This window comes from Panthera onca, chromosome B1 (genome assembly GCF_046562875.1).
Source record: "Panthera onca isolate mPanOnc1 chromosome B1, mPanOnc1 haplotype 2, whole genome shotgun sequence".
Lineage (NCBI taxonomy): Eukaryota > Metazoa > Chordata > Mammalia > Carnivora > Felidae > Panthera > Panthera onca.
The window spans coordinates 96,030,861-96,051,187 of NC_138342.1; the positions used below are offsets into that span (position 1 = coordinate 96,030,861).

General features: G+C 35.7%; 2 pseudogenes; one reads left to right on the forward strand and one right to left on the reverse strand.

Annotated features, from left to right (window-relative positions):
* Positions 1–6,450: 6,450 nt before the first annotated feature.
* On the forward strand, positions 6,451–9,327 carry LOC132693025 (nucleolar protein 10-like; annotated as a pseudogene).
* Positions 9,328–11,712: 2,385 nt separating this feature from the next.
* On the reverse strand, positions 11,713–18,466 carry LOC144616069 (small ribosomal subunit protein uS2B pseudogene; annotated as a pseudogene).
* Between the last annotated feature and the right edge of the window lie 1,861 nt (positions 18,467–20,327).

Genomic DNA, 20,327 nt, shown 5'->3' on the forward strand with positions numbered 1-20,327 from the left:
TCAGTAAAAAGGGTATATTTCATGTATTTCCTGAGTTAAAACAAGCAGCAATTGCTTCTCCACATAGCCTTTTGTTCCTTACCACTCTCAGCACTGCCTAGGGCCACCACTCACTTTCCTATAATTGCCCCCAGAACACTATTGCCACTATCCTCCTTTTGTCATACTGCAGTTGTCATATAGGGAAAGTCCCACTTATCTTTACTGCCCTCCCATAATTTCTCATAACTCTACCAAGAACAACAGGTTACAGATTCACTGAAGGTTTTATGATAACCAGAGGGAATTGTAATCTGGAATAATGATATGGGGATGGACAAGAAAGCTAAGACCGGATGCTGATGTTCAAGATAAAGCTTTATAACCTCTAAAAGATCCTGCATGGGGTGACTATCTTGTTAGTCTTATTTCCATCTCAAGTACAGTTCTCATCTCATCCTCTCAGAGAGTGGCTCTTTTAAACCTTCACCCCTAAACTCAGGACTTGTCTCATATATAAAGTCTGTTTTCTTCCCAAAATAGGGAACCCCCATGTTGTAATCTCCCACAAGGTCACATCTTTCCCCCAAATCCAAGATACTCAGAATAGTCCAGGATGGGTTTTTTAGGCCAAATCAGAGTCTCTCTGGCCTAGCTGACCATCCTTGGGGTGTATCCAGTTCTTTCATTGGGTTTTCTTCTCCCACTAGTTTCTCAGGTGAAAACGAATAAAGCAGATCTCTGTATTTGACAATATTTTTATGATAATTCTATGGCTTGGTTTTCTGAAATCTTGTAATCCTCAAGTCCATTCAAATTTACAGCAGGAAAGTAGAAAAAAGCCATGGGCTAACAAAGAAATAAAAAGTCTGATAGTAATAACGGGTGCCAGGTCATAAGAGAAAATGACATAGGAGCAATTAGAACAACATAGATTTCTGGCAGAAATTTTGGTAAAAAGGCAAGATATGCCTTACACATAGTATTAAGTCAAGGAAGGGGTAGGAGGAGAAGAAATGGTTCCATACTGTAGCCCACAGGTGTTGTAAAATGATTGTCCCAAGTTATCAAGTAAAGGCTCAATACATTTAATATATTGTCTTTATTAAGGCAAGGAAGGATATAATAAACTTTATGAGGATATACGCACACACATACACACACACACATATTCTTACCTATTACCTAAATTATGCATAATTTGGTTGTTTCTTTTTTTAATGTACATTTAAGTTGATTTTAATATTTTATATAGTTTTTAACTTTTAATTTTGAAATAATAGATTAATCAAATTTACAAAGCTTCCATAAATTTTAGCATCTTACACAACCATAGTACAATAATCATAATTAGGAAATTAAATCAATATAATACCAACAACCCATCAAGAAATTTCACTCAAATGTTTTCAAATTGAATTTGAATTTGGATTTGGATTAGTGGAATTCCACAAATGCACTTTTAACTGATTCATACATAAATCTGAATCACTCACTGTATTTAGTTGTCATGTATAAATTTGGTTTCTAAATTAATTTATGTGATTACTTCACAATATTATCCTAGTAACTTCTGAACTCAAAGCGTTTTTTTCTTCTGTGGCTCATGCCGACATTTAATTGTGGTGTATAACAAATGACAGTAAGATTCACTTGTTTTTCTTGAAATATGTTTATTAAGTTACTATTTAGTAATTACTAAACATTTACTTAAATAATAAAATTACTAAATTACTATTGGTAATTTGTACATTTTTGCTAGTTTAATATATTTCTATCAAGTTGGTTTTACTTTAATTCTGTAGTGGAGTCCTCCAGTTCTGAACTTCAGTGGCATAACAAACCTGTCCTATTGCCTGTCATTCTCTCAGCATGCTGTAAATGAGACACATAATTGAAATGAAAATCAGCTATTGGCTGTAAAGTATTCTGGTGTGTCAAGAAGCAGACTACTAGCTATCTTAATCTTGTCATTAATTACCTGACGTGGAAATTATTTAGCTTTCCCGTACCGCAGTCTCTTCAACTGAAAGAATACGAAATTTTTCTCCCTTAATTTCAATGCTGATGTGAAAATGTATATGAAAGAACTGTATTTGAAACTGACAAAAAACAGATCATTAAAAAAATTATTTTCAATGATCACAGGATAGTTCTTACCTAAAGAAAAAATAAGTCTTCTCCATGCTTATCCTATCCAATTTTTTCTCATAATAGAAATAGGTCAAAATGGCTTCAGAATCCCAATTGGTGACTTGGAACTTATTCTTTTATTGCAAAATTGGAGCAACTGATATGGCAGTAGATTATCTAGATTATCTAATCCACATGAACTTCTAATGGAAAAGAATTGCCCACATTCACTAGACAGTGAATTTTCCCTGATGCTTTCTTTTTTGTATGTGCTTAAAGTGAGGCACAGTAATACTCTTGAAGGACAGGAAATTATTATTTGATGATAATTACGTCACTTATATAATAATAAATTCAACAATTTTTTTTTGAGAGCTACATATTTCTAAATGCTGTGAGGGTTACTATTATGAATGAAGAAAGACATATTGATGTAAAACTTACAATCGAAAAATGTAAAATGGCAAAATGGGATGAGTTATTAATTCTACTTGAGAGTATTAAAGAAGACTTTACATTTGAAGCAATAAGAGATCTGAGTCTTGAAGACTGAGTTGGATTTTTAAAGAACAATGAATAGAGGGTTTCTACTTACACATAACAGAAGTATATAGAACTACATGGAATATAGATTATGTATTCTAGTTGCATACATATGTAATACTGTATATATTCTAATACTGTATAGAATATGTATAATATATTCTATATATTTATTCTGGTTATACATGTTTGTATTTATATGTATATACATATATATATATATATATATATATATATATATATATATATGTGTGTGTGAAATAAATAGCATGTTTGTGGACTCATAAGAGGTTCAGTGGGCTTGGAAATTCAGCAGACTTATGAAGAAAAGTTGTGGGAGACAGAATGGAAAGATGGACTGAAGGAGAAGATGAATTTGTAGAAGTATTCTTCTGAATGCCATATTTATTTTGGACTTTATTTTATGAGAACTATGGTCACCTCTTGATTGTGAGAGCAAGATTTGTGTGTGCAAAGCAGTTTATATTTTAGGAATGCAGTCAGTTCCTGACTGGGTGAGGTTAGAGAGAAGTACAATCATCTGTGAGGAGATAGAGACTAAACTGATTGCTCCTGGATAATAGGGTAAGGTGAAGATATGATTAAAGGTGTTACAGGAAAATGATCAGTAGAACTTGTTGGCATATTGTACATAAGGTAAAAGAGAAAAAATAATCAAAGATGGCTCTGATGCCTGATAGATTAGATAGCTGAGGTAAATGGCGATGTCATTTAGTGGTATGAAAAATCCAGAGGGAAGAACACATTGGCAAGTGTTTTTGTGCTGTGTTCAAGTATATCTATCTAACATGAGGTTTGACTTTTTAAAAGTAAAGTTGTTCTGGGTGTTGGTAAAAGTTCATGTTGTGTCTCTGTGTTTGGGTTTCTGGAGAATGGTAGTGATACACGTTTTCAGAAAAAAATTTCAGGGTGTCAAATGCATCATAAATACTGAGTTCATGAATTTATTTATAAGATGATAGCAGGAGATAGGCTGGAAATTTTTCCTAGGCAATGATTTTTGAAATTTCTACCTTTGAGTCATATCCTCTAAGTTCATATTTCTCAAAGCTTGGCCACTAGGGCAGCAAACACTGGCAATGTGGAACTTATTCAAGATACAACATCTTAGACCCCACCCATTACTATTAAGTCAGAAATGCTGGGCATCTGGAGGCCAGAATCTGTTTTAAGAATCCCACCACGTGATTTTGATTCACACTAAAGGATTTGAACCTTGGTTTCACACTGAAATGTTCTGATGCCTTGGACCACCTTTAGTGATTCTGATATAGTCAGATGTAAGGCCTGGGTAAAGGGCTGGAGATTTTGAAAGTCTCTCAGGTGATTCTACTGTGCAGCTTGGGCTAAAATCTATATTTCTAAAGAGTAACAATAAAGAAATACCAAGAGGAATGTTTCTCAGACTTTAAAAGTGCAAACCAATCATCTTCAAAATGCAGAATCTAATACAGTGGGTCTGAGTGCAGCCTGTAAGTACATTTCTAGTCAGCTTTTCTGTGAGCTTGACCACAGACCACACTCAAAGAGCAAAGCACCAGAGCACAGTCATCAGGCATGCATGATACCTCTCCTACAGATATGAAAAAACAAGGGATTAGTAGCTGGGGATGATTTGTCTGGCCTGGGAATTGGTTGCTCAAGAAAAGAGATTGAAGGTGAGAGTAGGAACCAATCAAATTTATACACATACCTAATTTTTAAATTATTTTTAGATCAAGTTGTCCAAAAGCACAAGTGCTTCTTTAAAAGACTAATCCTTTAAATTAAAATATTGGACAAAGCTAACCTGAAGGGGTCGAAGTTAAATTTTTGCAGGTAGGCTCCAAGAGACTCATTGGATTATCTTGGATTATCTTATTCCTAATTTTTTCTTTTTTCTTTTCTTTTCTTTTCTTTTCTTTTCTTTTCTTTTCTTTTCTTTTCTTTTTTTTTCTTTTCTTTTCTTTTAGAGAGAAAGAGAGCAGGAGTGGGAGAGGGGCAAAGGAAGAGGGAGAGAGAGAATCTCAAGCAGGCTCCACACCTAGTGCAGAACCCAACGTGGGGCTCCATCTAATGACCATGAGATCATGACCTGAACTAAAATCAAGAGTCAAACACTTAACAGACTGAGCCACCTTTGTGCCCCTGGATTTTCTTATTTCTGCCATGTTTTTCTGGAGAGGACAAGAGTATAATTTTCTGATATAACTTTGACAGTCCTATTAACTATTATTCTGGAAGGATTAACCTACATGGGCTCATATCAATCCAGTCACATGTCAATGGGAAAGTAATTTCCATTTGTGTGTCCTATTAGTAAAAGTCAACCTCTAATTTTGGAATTTTAAAACCATGGGGGAAAAGGATCCCGAAAGGGAATTATGTAGTCTTCCTTTTGTTGTTTTTGCCATTTTTCAAATAAGTGTGCCTTTATGGATTTAATGAAAATTCAGTTTAAAATGTGATTGAAGAAACCAACTTAGCTGCCCCCTTTTACTAATGACAGTAGTCAAATCATTACTTGTCTAACTGGGCTCAGCAATGTCCTAATTAGCAAAGGGTTGATCTGAGCCTGAGGTGACAGCTTACCCTTTGGCTCTTGAATTCTAGCTGCTTCTTCATTAATCAAAAGTAAAAATAATCACAAAAGTTAGAATGATTAAATAAGACCTCTGCCTTTCCGTTGAATCTTTAGGCTTCTGGTGTTAGACAAAATGGACATTTTTTTCTTGTAAACTGCATTCTAGACTTTTTAATTGATTAGTGAATGAGTGAAATTATCTTGGGTGGGAAAAGTATGAGAGATTTAATAACAGTAGTTAGTCAATATTAAAGGGAAATGGGTCAGAATGGAGTTAGATACCATACATTCCTACTATGAATTAACCCCCATTTTCCCGAGGGGACGATTCAAAAGGAGTTTTTTAAATTATGTATATAAAATGATTAAATATCAACTTTTAATATTTAATTTGTTAAATAAGTTATGAAGTATAGTCAAAATCACAAGTTATATAATTACATTTTAATATAGAAATACACTTTTTCACATTTCTTGAAAATAGTTCAGTCAAGCTTTCCATGTGCATCTTCTAAAACAGTCTTATCGTCATTAGAGTTCCTTGTTGAATCCTCTAATGCATTTGTTGAGAGCACATTATTTTATTGGTCCACATTTTTTTTTTTTTTAGCTAAGCCCCCTTTTGGATCTGTATATGATGTTCTCACTGGAAAATTTATCCTAAAAGTATACAATCAAAAAATATGAGTACATTTGGTTTTTATATTGTCCTATGTGTATATGCATTCATGATTTCTCCAACACAACCATTTTCTGCTTTGCTTTTTAAGTAAATTTTAAAAGGTTTATTTACAATCAAATCCTTGCAGTTGTGAAGTCATACACACTAGAATAATGAAGAAATCTGTAGTATCAAAATTTTTTCTTGCTTTCTCACCAACTAATTAATCACTGCATACTAGTACTAACCTGTGTGGTTTCAGACTAATGTGTCTTTTTCCTAAATAGTACTTGGTTAGTCAGAATTTAGGGAACTGAGAGAGGACCAGCAATAAGTAGACTTTGTGAGACTTGGATATAAATAACTATATGCTGTTGTCTGAGGGTTAATATTTTAGGAGGAAAAAAAAAACCCTTTGTCTTATATTTGAACATACCCAGAAATAATGATGTTTAGTTCATAGAAATTGTTTTAAAGCAAATTCGCACTAATTATCATATCTTCTGAATTCTACATTCAATTTTATTTTTATTTGTATCTGAAACTGATTATGATTAATAAAATATTATACAACTTAGTAAAGTTTCCAAAGGTGTTCATGTATTATATAAAAAGTGAAATACACACTATATACTTTCTTTTATGAGATTGAGGTCTCTGTGGAATATATTTCTCCTTTTGCTAAAAGATCTTTTTCCTGGGAAAAACAAATTACTTGGGTTGGTATCTGGAAGCAAAATTCAGTACTAATTTAATCTCAGGGATTTTCCCTTTAAACTTGTGACTTCTACATTTGATCCCACTTAAAAAAGTTGTGCTTACCTGTATATTAGCCAACTTTTGTGAGTGTCAGCAACAAAATTGCGCCACTTTCCACAATGCACATTTTTTTATTGTTGTGGGTATAATTTGAAGGTTGTTCTCTGCTGGGTTCTACTGGGTTCGGCCCAGGTCCATGAGTCCTCTCGTTCCTGTATCCCTTCTGAATGAGGAGCCACCATCTGTGACATGATGTTCTCATGGCAAAGAACAGCTTCTCAGGTGGGACAGAGCCAATCCAGGCAAAACATTTAAAACTTCTACTTGGGAGTACTTGGGTGGCTGTGGCTTAGTTGGTTGAGCTCAGACTCTTAATCTCAGCTCAAGTCTTGATCTCAGGGTCCTGAGTTCAAACCCTGCATTGGGTTCTACTTAAAAAATGAAACAAAACAAACAAAAACAGTAAAAATATAAAATAAAACTTTTACTTGAACAAATGTATATCACATCCCCTCACACTCCATAGACCAAAGCAAGTCATGTTACTAAACCAATGTCAGTGTGGCAAGAGGATATATTCCCTGCCAATGGGGAAGCATGACAAAGTTGGGGAGGGGACAAATAATTCTGAGCAAATAATGCAATCTACTACTGATAATCACTTTGGTGACTGTCTTGTAATTTGTAACACTTACTTAATCATCATTAGAACTAGAATCAATGTCAGCAAGTGTGAAGGACACATATTGCTTTTAGTTACCTACAATGGCCATGAAATTAGATGAAGATCAATCATGTGAAAGTTGAGAGAAGTTATTCACTATGTTTTCTAATGGACTTTCAGTTTCTAATGATGCTAATAATAATTTCCATTATGCTTTTTAAACTTCTCAGAATAATTTTCATTTTTAAGTCCTATTTGAGAGTTTTTTCCTCTCTGTACCATTCCTGTCAGTGCAGCATCCAAGTCTGGTTCTGTTCCAACTCTTCCAGAGATTCTAGGAGATATTTAATTTCCTTTAGTATTTCTGCTAAACTAGCTAGACTAAACTCTTTTCTATATATATCCTATGAAGTGGATATGTATCCTCAAGAAGTTAATATATAAGAAAGTACCTAGCGTATGGTATGCATTTAAAACAGTCACATTCCTTCTCAGTCCTATTTCATTTTGAAAATGTTGAAATATTTGTTAATTTAAAACATTACTCTATTGATTTTTTTTTGTCCTGATACTCTCAAATTCTTAAGAACTGCTTACCCTAATTTTTCACATTGTTTCTGAAATCCTGGGGGTGGTAATAAACATAAGATGAAAAGCAGTTTTTCCAGCATTTTCTGAAGATGCTTCCAAATCAATCATCTGTCCCAGACTATCAGAAGAAATGCAGATTTAAAATAAGCTGCTTCACTGTCCCCATAAGTTTGCTTTTATTTTTTTTTAATTTTTTCCCATAAGTATACTTTTATATATGACATCCATGTTTCATGTTTTGGTTCACAAAAACACGTTATCCTTGGAGCTGTTGGGTTAGGAACATGTGGAGATTCAAGAAGTGTCATACTAGGAGGGGGCATGGAAGATCTGAGCCCTTTTGCTCTACAATGCCCTATGTATCTCTTTCATGTGGCTGTTGAGTTATATCCTTTTATAATAAACTGGTAATCTAGTTTTAGGTCCTGCTACCAGGTGGTGTGTCTTTTTAGGAAACTTGACAAAAGAATTATAAGAATTTTGAAAGCACAGTTCATGATATTACACATTTGTCATCAAGACAGACTTTGAAAATTTAGGGCTCATGCATCTCATTAGATCACCTTTTCATGAAGCATATATGCATGGATTTTTCATGGATGTAAGACTGTCACAGGTAAAATTGATGGTAAAGCCATTTGCTTATGAAGAATATAGGAAAGATAAGATCTGACAGAAGATAGAGCATGTGCACAGAGTCCACTTAAGGAAATTGCCAAAAGTTAACAAAGAGCTGGCACTTAATAATTGAGGGAGAGGAAGAGAAGGAAAATCTACATGGAAAAAAATTAAGAGCCTTTCTAATATTCTCATCAATGACTGGCTTAAAATTGTTTGAGAACACTGACTTCAAAGCAGACACAAAGAGTAAAGAATTAAAGCTTTTGAATCCAGTTGTTTAAAAAATTAGTGAAGGAAGAAGACTCTTAGAGCAATAAATATTTTATGAAAAAGAAGAGGAGGAAGAACTGAAAGAAAAACTGAGGCAGAAAGTTCTAAGATCTCAGATGATAAAAAAAAAAAAAAATGGGTTGAAAAGGTCAGGAAACAACAGACTTCTCCACCAGGAGGAGAAAGCAGCAGGAAGGACTTAGGGAGAACCAGCAGACAGTCCTCAAGCCCCAGTTTTATGATGTCAAAACAGGAGAACTCAGAAGCTTCAAAGATTCTGTCACAAAGCAGAAGCTGATGAATAAAACCCTTGAAGATCACTTGAAATTTGAGGCAAAAAATGGGACATTGAGTGTATCAGAAGCTAGGGCTGGCAGCAAACAATTGACATTCATGTTAAAAAGTTCTGAACAGTGGATGGAATCAACAGGAGGCTGAGAAGGTGCACCAAGAGAGGGAAACATTTTGTCGTTCAGCAGTCACCTGAAGTCAAGACACAGAAGAGGACTGCTGTTTCGCTGAATTTGGAAACAATCCTAATTCTGATTTGGAAGAAGCACTTCTACTCCAAATTGGTTATCATTAGAGTACCTTAAACCCAGACAGGGGAATGCACATTTTGAAAATTTTATGTAAATACCTTTTTTTTTTTTTTTTTGAGAGAGAGAGAAAGAGAGAGATAAAGTGCAAGTGAGCAAGGGGCAGACAGAGAGAAAGAAAGAGAGAGAGAGAAGCTGGGCTCACCTAGGGCTCATGTGTTTACAGGAAACAGGGCTGGAACTCACCCAAAGCAGGGCACTGACTGACCCAATATGGGACTCAAACTCACCAATTGTGAGATCATGACCTGAGCCTAAGTCAGATGCTTAGTGACTGAGCCACCCAGGCACCCTATGTAAATTCTTGATACATCTACACAGGTAAAGATTTGATAACTTGTCCCTGCAGGGGTAGGACTTTGAAACTAGGCCTCCACCAACTGGTCAATACATGGCCCCAGGGTGCTTTTCATACATTGTTGCTTCTCATTAACATTGTCCTTTTACCCCTGATTTTAATCATTTAATATTGTGAAATATGTACCATAAAACAAAAGGTTATCCTGTGCTAAAAATGAAGATTGATCTTCTGGGAACTTTTTTTGCTTATAATACCTGCTGCCATTTATGATTAAAGCATTCAGAAATACCATTCCTGTCTTATATAGTATATATATTGCTATGTTTGTGCTTATAAATATATGTTGATAGATTTGTTACTTGTGTGTGTTAGGGATTTTTTACAATGTATATGTTATACCAAGAGAATATAATTTAATGGCAATAACTGGAAGCAAGAAGTGGAAACTACTAGTTATTCTTCTAATTTTTCAGAAGATTAAATACGGATTTTTATCTGTTTCTTAAGTTTAATTAAAGACAACTGGCTGGAGAAGACATTACAAAAAAACCTTCATTTGAACAACAATACACTACCGTTAAATATCACTGCTTCAGTTGATTTAACTTCAAAATCTATCACCCTGTTAATTATCTGGATAGATTTGGCATTTGGCTTATCTGGTTGATATTATTTATGTCATTCCTGAAGCTGAATGTTTAAGAGGGCCATGGACACAAATACAGAAGAATTATTATGCAGCCAGGATATCTGTCCTCCCTGTGAGAGCCTCCAGACTAAGTGGGTTGTGTTAATTCAATGACCCAGGTTGGCTATGTGGAAGGGAAAGGAAGTAGGGAGAAATGACAGGATAATGGGATCTATAGGGACTCTGGTCCTCAGGTATTCTCTTTAGCGTGCAAATAATAGTCATTTATTTTTACAATTAAAAACTTGGGCACCTGGGTGGCTTAGTCAGTTGAGCATTCGACTCTTGATCTCAGCTCAGGTCATGAACTCTCAGTTTGTGAGATTGAGCACCTCATTGGGCTCTGCACTGACAGTGTGGAGCCTGCTTAGGTTTCTCTCTCCCTCTCTGCCCCTCCCCACAAGCACATGCTGTCTCTAAAAAAACTAAATAAATAAAAATTAAAAACCCTCATTTTATATAAAATATTACATATTTTGGAAAATGTATTTTTAATTAAAAAAGAAAGATCACTAGAGAAAACCCTGTTAGCGTTTTTGGCTACATATTTTGAGACTTTTTTCTTTTCTTTTTCTCAATGTTTATTTTTGAGAGAGACAGACAGAGACAGAGTGCAAGTGGGGGAGGGGCAGAGAGAAGGAGACACAGAATCTGAAGCAGGCTCCAGGCTCTGAGCTGTCAGCACAGAGCCTGATGCAGGGCTCGAACTCATGGACTGCGAGATCATGACCTGAGCTGAAGTCAGACGCTTAACCGAATGAGCCATGCAGGCACCTCGACACTTTTTTCTATTTATACATATTTTCTTTATATGATTTCATAAATTATATATTAGTTATTATTTTGTTTTGTTATCTAAGACTCTAAATATATTTCCCAGTCTATAATATATTCAATTTTATCATTTGGATGATTGCACACAGTATTGTACCATATAAAGATTACACAGCTCTTTAAACCAGCTTGTTTATTTTTCTCTTCTGTTTCATTTTTCAGGCATAAATGCTTTTGAGACAAGCATGTTTATAGATCTACCTTGGGCAAATGCATTATTATTCCTTAGGATAAATTTCTAAAAATGTAAATCCTAGATCAAAGAACATATCTTTTAAAATTGAAAAGTTTTAAGAACATGTTATGGAATTTTTCTCTAGAAAATTTGTATCAATTTACATTCCTTTCAGTAGTGTTCATGAGGGGATCTGTTTTCTCCCTCTTTCACTGATAATGGATATTATCATTCTTTGTAATCTTGACCAACATGACAGCAGTTAATAATGGGCTGAATTTTTTTTTTTTTAAGAAACATTTCAATACCCTTATTTACATTTCTGGCAAGAGTCTGTGGAAGAAGAACTTAAAATTTCAGGGGCCCTTTCTACCCATTCAGTGGCCTGAGCAGTGGGAGTTGCAGACCGGTCTTTGGTGACAGGTTGAGTGCTTCAGTCTTCAGTAGGGAACTACTCAATAGGCACAAAAGGAACGTGTACACCTTCAGACTAGTCAGAGACTTTAGGTTGAATTAGCAGTAAATTTCGGGAGCTGGAGCAATCCATTCACCCTTAAATTCCTTCTTGGTTACAGCCTGTTCAATCTCCACCTGATTTTCCTTTTCACTCTCTTCAGGATCTTTATAAGTAGAGAACAGGCATGACCTCCTGTGGATATTCAAGGAAGATGGTGTCACATGTGCTCAGAGCTCCCTGGGCCAGCATTTACCATATCAGGCCTGCAGAATGAGCTCCCTTGTTGTTGCATGGCATGGCAGTGTCTTCATAGTGCAGAGCAAAGTCTGTGTTACCGAGAGCAATGGTAGGCAGATTAACACAACATACCCCTGTGAGAGGCTGCTGGTGGGCCCCAGGATCAGTAACCACTAGAAGTCGCAGCTCCCAAAAGGCTGCCTGAATGTGGCTGGGAAAGGTTCCATGAGTGGAGTGGCCAGCAATAGAAGTGGCTCCAGGGGCAAAGAGCGAACTTTAGTGCATCTCATCAGCCAGTATTCCTGGAGAATATGCCACGAATATCAGCTGAGCTTTCAATGATACAAGCTGCCAACAGAATCTTCTCCTAGGTTCTTTTCAGGTTTATGATATAGATGCTATCTCTTTTCCTTTATAGATGTACTATTCCATTTGGAAGTCAAGTCTGGTGCTATCTTAGTGGGTTCCTTCTGCAATGGATTTGAGGACATCTTCCTTTTTTGTTTGTGGGACATCAAACTTATGAAACTTTCCCTTTAATTTATGAGAGGAACCCGAAACACCATATGGACCCCTCTCTGGGTAGTATAGAAAGGTAATGAGCTTTATTTTATTTTATTTTATTATTTTATTTTTTAATATTTTTTAATATTTTATTTTATTTTTTAATATTTTATTTCATTTTTATTTTATTTTTTAATGTTTCATTTCATTTCATTATTCCATTTCATTTTATGACAGAGAATGCATGCATCTGCAGGCAAGTGAGTGAGGCAAGAGGGCAGAGGGAGATGGAGAATGAGAATCCCAAGTAGGTCCACACCCAGCAGCACAGACCCCAATGCAAGACTTGGGGCTCAATCTTATGACCGTGAGATCATGACCTGAGCCAAAATCGAGTTGGATGGTTAATAGACTGAGCCTCCCAGGGGCCCCATGAGTTGTATTTTAATTTACATTTTCATAATTATCAACTTACAATTTCTTTTCTGTGCATTGTCTATTTATACTTCTTCATTTGCGAATGACCATTTCTGACATTTTCCTGTTTTTCTTTGGAGACTTTGTCTTTTGCTTCTAAGTTACAAGCCTCCTTTTTAAAGTACCCAGCTTAAAAAGTAATCACTCAAACATGCTGTAAATAAACTTTCTCACTTTGGGGATTTCTTTCTAAACTTGTTTAAATTAAAGAAACAATTAAACTTGTTTAATTGACAAGAAGATTTTTATTTATGTATTTTATAATTTTTAGTCAAAAGTTTACTGTTGAAAATAGATTTTCAGAAAAACTAATCTTGCAAGGGTAGGCAGACTTGTTTAGAGAGGGAAAGCTCAATTAGAACATTAGTTCATAATAAAAAAATTAAATAAGGGTCTGCAGTCAGAAACAAGAGATGAAAAGAAATCATCATGAATAAATGTCAGAAGCCTCTTTAAGGGAAACATGATGAGCATTGCTTGAATATAGGATCTGAAGAGATATAAGAGTCACAGATGATTACAAAGTTTGAGATTGAGAAAATGTTCCAGTGCTAAAAATATAAACATGGGCATGCTGTACCTCTGAGTCTCAAAGTTTGTTTTGTTTGGTTTTAAATAAATTGACTTTAAGGTAACAACATCCTCCGAATGAACACTGAAGAGTTCTTAGAATTTTTTTTTCCTTCTACATCTTTGATAAGCGTTTTGAAATAACTTACACAATTATTTTGTTCTGTTTAATTATTTAACCAGTATCTGTGTTGTCAGCTAGTAGCCACTAGGTAAAGAGGATTTTCTCAGTCTTCCAACTTCCTACTATGGTTGTGCTAATCCTCCTATTCCATGTTGGTCAGGATCATAGGTGAGTGGTTGCAATTATCTGCTATGACATGAGACCCCAGTAGCCAATCTACTTCTGTCCCTGCACCTATGTTTCAGAGTCACCCACTACTATATCTAAACTAAAGTTTAGTACATATGTGGCATCTTGGGAAATGACAAATGGTTTGGCTCATCAGGGGCCTGGAAAGAGAAGTATTAAAAGATCTTGAGGGAGGTTGAAGGAGGTCTGGGATAGAGACATGTTGATAGACATATGAGGATGGGCATGAACTGTGGAGAACAAAAAGTACCACTGATGTGTTGCTGTCTCTGGGTATAGGAATGTGACACCCTATTTATTGAAGGTTGTCATAGGAATCCCATAGAGAGGTTTCTCTGGATTTCTCTAACAATACCTTATCCACAATTCCAAAAATATAAACATCTCTGAAATTCAAGTTACTTTTCGTTTTGGCAAATTTATTTGACAACAGAAATTTACTTGAACTGACATAAGAACATTTATAGTTTTAATTATGTATTTAGTTGATATATAATTGATCTGTAACATTTTTAGGTGAACAATGTAATTATTTAATATTTGTATATATTATGAAGTGATCATCACAATAACTGTAGGTAACATCATCACCACACATAGTTTTTTTCCTTGTGATGAGAACATTTGGAATCTACTCTCTTAGCAACTTTTCAATATAAAATATAGTATTATTAACACAGTCCCCATGCTGCACATTATATCCAAAGACATATTTATTTTATGGCTGGAAGTTTGTACTTTTTGGTTCCTTTCATCCATTTCACCTCTCCTACCCTCCACTTCTGGCACCCACCGAACTATTTTCTGTATCTATGAGTAGAGGTTTTTGTTTGTGTATGTGTTTTTTTTGTTTTTAGATTCCACATATATTTGGGATTATATGTTATATGCCTTTCTCTGTCTGACTTACTTAGCATAATTCCCTCAAGGTCCATCCATGTTGTTGCAAATGGCAGCATCTCATTCATTTTTTTTTTTTGGCTGAATATTTTAGTATGTGTGTGTGTATCACATTTTCCTGATCCATTCATTCATCAGTGGACACTTAGGTTGTTTCCATGTCTTGGCTATTGGAAATAGTAGTGCAGTGAATATGGGAGTGCATATATCTTTTTGAGATAGTGCTTCCATTTCCTTCAGATAAATATCCAGAAGTGGAATTGCTGGACCATTTGGTAGTTCTATTTTCAAGTTTTTGAGAAATTTCCATACTGTTTTCTGTTATAATTGCACCAATTTACATTCCCAGCAACAGTGCACAGGGTTCCCTTTTCTCTACATCATTGCCAATACTTGTTATTTCTTGTCTTTTTGGTAATAGCCATTCTAACAGCTTTTTTTTTCTCATCCTATTTTGAGGTGATACCTCCTTGTGGTTTGATTTTCACTTCTCTGATGATCAGTGATGGTGAGCACCTTTTTATGTATCTGTTGGCCATCTGTATGTCTTCTTTGGAAAAATGTCTATTCAGATGTTCCGCCCATTTTTAATTTTTTATTTTTTAAATATTTATTTATTTAAGTAATCTCTACACCCAACGTGGGGATCAAACTCATGACCCAGAGGTCAAGTGTTGCATGCTCTTCCAACTGAGCCAGCCAGGCACCCCTCTTTTCCCCATTTTTAAGTCAAATTATTTGTTTTTGCTATGGAATTGTATGAGTTCTTTATATATTTTGAATATTAACTCCTTGTCAGTTATATAATTTGCTAGTATTTTCTCCCATTCAATAAGTTGCCTTTTCATTTTGCTGATGATTTCCTTTGTCATGCAAAGGATTTTTAGTTCAATGTAGTCCCACTTTTTAACTTTTGTTTTTGCTGCCTTTGCTTTTAGTGTCAGATCATAAATATCATTGAGAAGCTTACTGCCTGTGTTTTCTTCTAGGATTTTTATGTTTTCAGGTCTTAAGTTCATGTCTTTAATCCATTTTGAGTTCATTTTTGTGTATGGTATAAGATAGTGATCCAATTTCACTCCTTTGCTGTCAGGTTTTCCCAATACTATTAATGAAGGAACTGCCCTTCCCCATTGTATAGTCTTGGCTCCTTTATCATAAATCAGTTGACCATGTATGTATGGGTTTAATTCTAGGCTCTCTATTCTGTTTCAGTTTTAACTATTATTAATAAAGCCAAAAATTAAAGATCCCACATGATACATGATTTTCCACCACAGTAAGGATTAGATTGGTGAGAGGAGCACCAACATTACTAAGAATTTAGGTGATGGATTTCTTCTGCAGACTGGGGCAGGAGAGGGTGCTATAGGACTGAACTCACTAGAAATAATAAAAATGAATATCCCCAAAAGAATAGAGGCCAGTGGCATTGGTTAGCTGTCAGAAGCCTGGTACACGTAACTGATTATAATGACCCTCATGTCATCTGCCACTGTTGTACCAGTGCCTCTTCCTCTGTTCATACCTATGGTTGCAACAGAGATCCCTCATAGCTAGTGATGGAAAGGTTTGGGTTCTTGAATGGGTCTGCTTGGTATGTAGATACAAGACAGAAATAGATGACAACCACACTGTATCTTCATTGAGGGTAAGATAGTGGTGACAGAAGATCATCTCATTGAGCAGAGGTTCAGATAGTGTCCTGGTCATCTGCTTTATGTAGATAGAAAGGTGGCCCAAGCTTAGTATATGTATGTAATAATGGGAAATGGGAAATGGCTTGGCTGATCAGGGGCCTGGAAAGAGAAATGAAATGAAAGATCAGTTTCAAAGAGTTCTGGGTAGAGGCACATAGATGGACATGTAAAAATGGTTGTATACTGTGGAATCCTTTATATCACACCATAATGGGCAACAGAAATCTAACACTATGGAAGAGTTAATAAACACCCTGATTAAAAAAACTGAATTGGCTAGTAATCAACCATCTCAGTGTTGACAAAATGGATACATAAAAGAAGTATCCATGGGGATGACAGAAATACAGGTTATGCATGGGCCAATAGTATGGGCTGCTACTTGCCAAAGACATAGAATGTCCAACCTGTCAGCAGGAGAGACCATAGCTGAGCTCTCTATATGGCACCAACTAGCTACTTGGTGGTCAACTGAATACATTGGACCCCACCTTGGAAGAGATAATACTTCACTTTGATAAGAATAGATACAGATTATGGTTATGTAGTTGTGTTTCCTATGGATGGAACCCTAGCCAGCACCTCTGTCCCAGGGTCTATAAAACCTATGATCCATCACTACAAAACAAGATATAATATTGGGTCAAATCAAAGGACCCATTTTATAGAACAGGGGGTTTGCAGCTGGTCCATAACGTATGGTCCACTACTCATATAGCCTATCATGCCATTTGGAAGGTGCTGGCCAGATAGAGCAGTTGAATAACCTGCTGAAGGCAAAGTTAAAGTGCTAGCTTCCAGAAGATGCTTTACAATGACACTGTTTTCTTCAAGACATGGGTCCCTTTAATTCAAATACCTTTATATGATGCTGTGTCCCCAGTAAGAAGAATATTTGGGTCCATGAACCAAAGTGTAGACGCAGGATTAGCTCCACTTATTATCACTCTCAGTGAATCCCTTGGCAAATTTGTGCTTCTCATCCCTATCATTCTGCATGATCTTCTCTCATTCCATACAAATTTTAGGATTATTTGTTCTAGCTCTGTGAAGAATGCTGGTGTTATTTTGATAAGGATTGCATTGAATATGTAGATTGCTTTGAAGATATTTGTTCTTCCTATCAAGGAGCATGGAATCTTTTTCCATTTTTTTGTTTTGTGTGTAGGTGTCTTCTTCAGTTTCTTTCATAAGCTTTTTATACTTTTCAGTGTATAGATTTTTCACCTCTTTGGTTAGATTTATTCCTAGGTATTTTATGGGGTTTGGTGCAATTATAAATGGGATTGATTCCTTGATTTCTTTTTCTGTTGCTTCATTGTCTGTGTGATCTCTCTCAAAGTGAGAACATTTCCACCAAGACACACAGCAAGAGCCCTATTAAACTATATGCTAATGAGGGGTGCCTGGGTGGCTCAGTCGGTTGAGCGTCGGACTTCGGCTCAGGTCATGATCTCGAGGTCTGTGAGTTCGAGCCCCACATCAGGCTCTGTGCTGACAGCTCAGAGCCTGGAGCCTGCTTCTGATTCTGTGCCTCCCTCTCTCCCTGCTCCTCCCCTGCTCACACACTCTCTCTCAAAAATAAATAAAGATTAATTTAAAAAAATAATAAAGAAAAAAAAAATAAACTATATGCTAATGATTGCCACCTAGATATTCCATGTTTACCTTGCAAGTGACCAGAATGCAAATGGTAGTATATTAGTAAGAGAAATTAAGACTTTTCATCAATAGCAGTAATACAAAGAAGGCAGGGAACAATATTTTTAATACTCAAATAATCATTGGGTACACTTGGTGCCCCTTGACAAGTTTTGGTGGTTAGTGGAAGAATTCAAAAACCTTTTCCTGAGAAGGACTTGGTGATCTGGGGTTCAGAAATCTTGGCAATGGTGGTCTGGGCCATAGCACTGGAATGAAGGATTTATTCTCTCAGTTCCTAGGGGGTTTCCAGAAAAAAAGGCCTCCAAATGTCAGCCCTCTTTGGTCTCAAGAAAACAGCAACACCCAAAATTATCCTTTTTTTCCATCAGCAGCCTATAATCAATGATTGATCAACACAGGGGTCATGCAGACTCATCCTCCCTACTCCAAGTTGAGACAACTCTAGAGGACTGTATCAAATCAAGAACCTCCTATATGGTTGCCTAAAGCCTGCGTTGGAACTGAATTAACATTCCCCTCTGCCCAGTCCTGCCTCCTTCTCTTCTCTAGGTTTTGGTCCCAAGAGCATAGCCTAGTGTATATCCTTCCCTGGACCTCTGTCTCAAAGTCTGATTCTTACAGAAACAAGCCTGAGACAACATATTTATTTAAGGGGCACTATCTCAGATATTGCTGAAAATGTCATGTACTATATGATATAAATACCATATTTCTTTTTTTAGATCTAGAAAGTTGTGAATTATAAAGCGCAGTTGGCTCCAAAATTTTTAGATAAGGGATCTGGGACCTGTGTTTAGCAAATATAATGGTTCTAATAAGGAATGGGGGCTACAAGGATGAGACTATGAATCTTTTATGTTTGTCTGTGACCAACACTTCCACCTTTTGGGTCTTTTTTCCTTGAAAAAATATCAGTTTTCCTCTATCACTGCTTGACTCAAGTATCTTTCTGTAAGCCTTGCTCTCCAGGAAGGTTCACATTTCCTTCTCATAATATCAAAACATTGATATTTAGAAGCCTTAATATTCATCTTTATATTTTGTTACATTATATCTTTCCCAGTATAAATATATATTTCCCAAGGAATAACCTTTCTTAAATTTTCTAGATTAAAAATAAAAATTAGCAAATTATCCTCCACGAACAGTTCAGGATTATTATGTGCAGTTTTTTCTTTGATATGTTATAGAAATTTCTTGATGAGAGTGGAAAGTAATCACTAGAATGATCCCAACTAATACTTAGAATTATACATTTTATCCACATTTGTCATAAAGATTTCTCCCAGGTAAACATGATGGTTTTTGAAGTGTTCTCTTGCATTATGGCTCCATCAAGTGGCAAAATTGACATGAAGCTTTCAGTTTCATTTACATACTAGAATTTTTATGAAGGCTGTATTTATAACTAAGTATCTCTTTGTTTCCAGGCACAGACAGACACTTTTGACTTTGAAACTCCAATGATTTTGTTTATGAACAGAGATGGATTATTCTTAAATTTTTGGTATAGAAACTAAAGAATCACATTTTCCCTACTATTTACAATTTGATTCTTTGAATATCTTTCAATTACCGTTTGCTACTGGAAACGGGTATTGTGAGGCCTCAGGTCCGCACTGACTTTTTGCCAAGGACATCAGTTTCTTACCATATGGGTCTCTCCGTGAGGCTGCTCCCAACATGCATCTTGCTTCTCTCTTTGAGCAGTGGATCTAAGAGAGGGGAAAGAGTAAGGAAAAAAGAGGAAAAGGGAAGTCACAGGCTTTCTGTGACCTAATCTCAGAAGTGAAATTCTATCACTTTTTTTTTGCATTATAAATGAGTCACTAAGTCCAGCCCACATTGAAGGGGAGAGGGTTGCACTGTGGCCTAAACACCAGGAGGCAAGGATCACTGGTGGCCATCTTAGTGGCTGCTTTCCTGAAATAAATGTACAACCTATAAAATGCTCATACTTTATAAAAGTTTAAATATATTATCATTCACTTGCAGAAATTAGTAATTTTATTATTTTTTTTCTCTTAACAAGTTCTTTTTTATTGAAATATAGTTGACAAATAAACTTGTGTGGATTTAAGGTGTACAGTGTGTTTTTTTTT